A 523-nucleotide genomic window follows, 5' to 3' on the forward strand; every position below is an offset into this window, starting at 1 on the left:
AATTTTACCCAGCTAAATAGGGTGTAATTAGAACTGAACAAAATAAGATGAACATCCAAAAAATGAAGAATAGATATGTGTATATGTATATGTGCATAAATATATCATTCTAATTTTATTTGTATTCTATCTCTAATTCTAACTTTAACTGTCCTTCTGTGTCTAATTATATCATTTCTATCTCCATCTCCACCTAATATTATCACTTTTATCTCTATATCTACCTATCTTACAAACATTACTTGGGGTACATTGGTGCCTCAGTTGTGTTTCATTAACTGGAGATGGTTTCATGGTGCAGCTGAAGAACACTGGTCTTGTATTCAAAGGAGCTGTATTTCAATATGTATTAATATGAATATGTATATATGTATTCTCTCTCTGTCTCTGTCTGTCTGTCTCTATTTCTCTCTGTCTCTCTGTCTCCATCTCTCTCTCTGTCTCTCTCTCTCTCTGTCTCTCTCTCTCTCTCTCTGTCTCTCTCTCTCTCTCTCTCTCTCTCTCTCTCTCTCTCTCTCTCTCT

Source organism: Petaurus breviceps, unplaced genomic scaffold (assembly GCF_028583685.1).
Source record: "Petaurus breviceps papuanus isolate PSGF00001 unplaced genomic scaffold, PetGlider_PUasm1.0 187, whole genome shotgun sequence".
NCBI classification, from domain to species: Eukaryota; Metazoa; Chordata; class Mammalia; order Diprotodontia; family Petauridae; genus Petaurus; species Petaurus breviceps.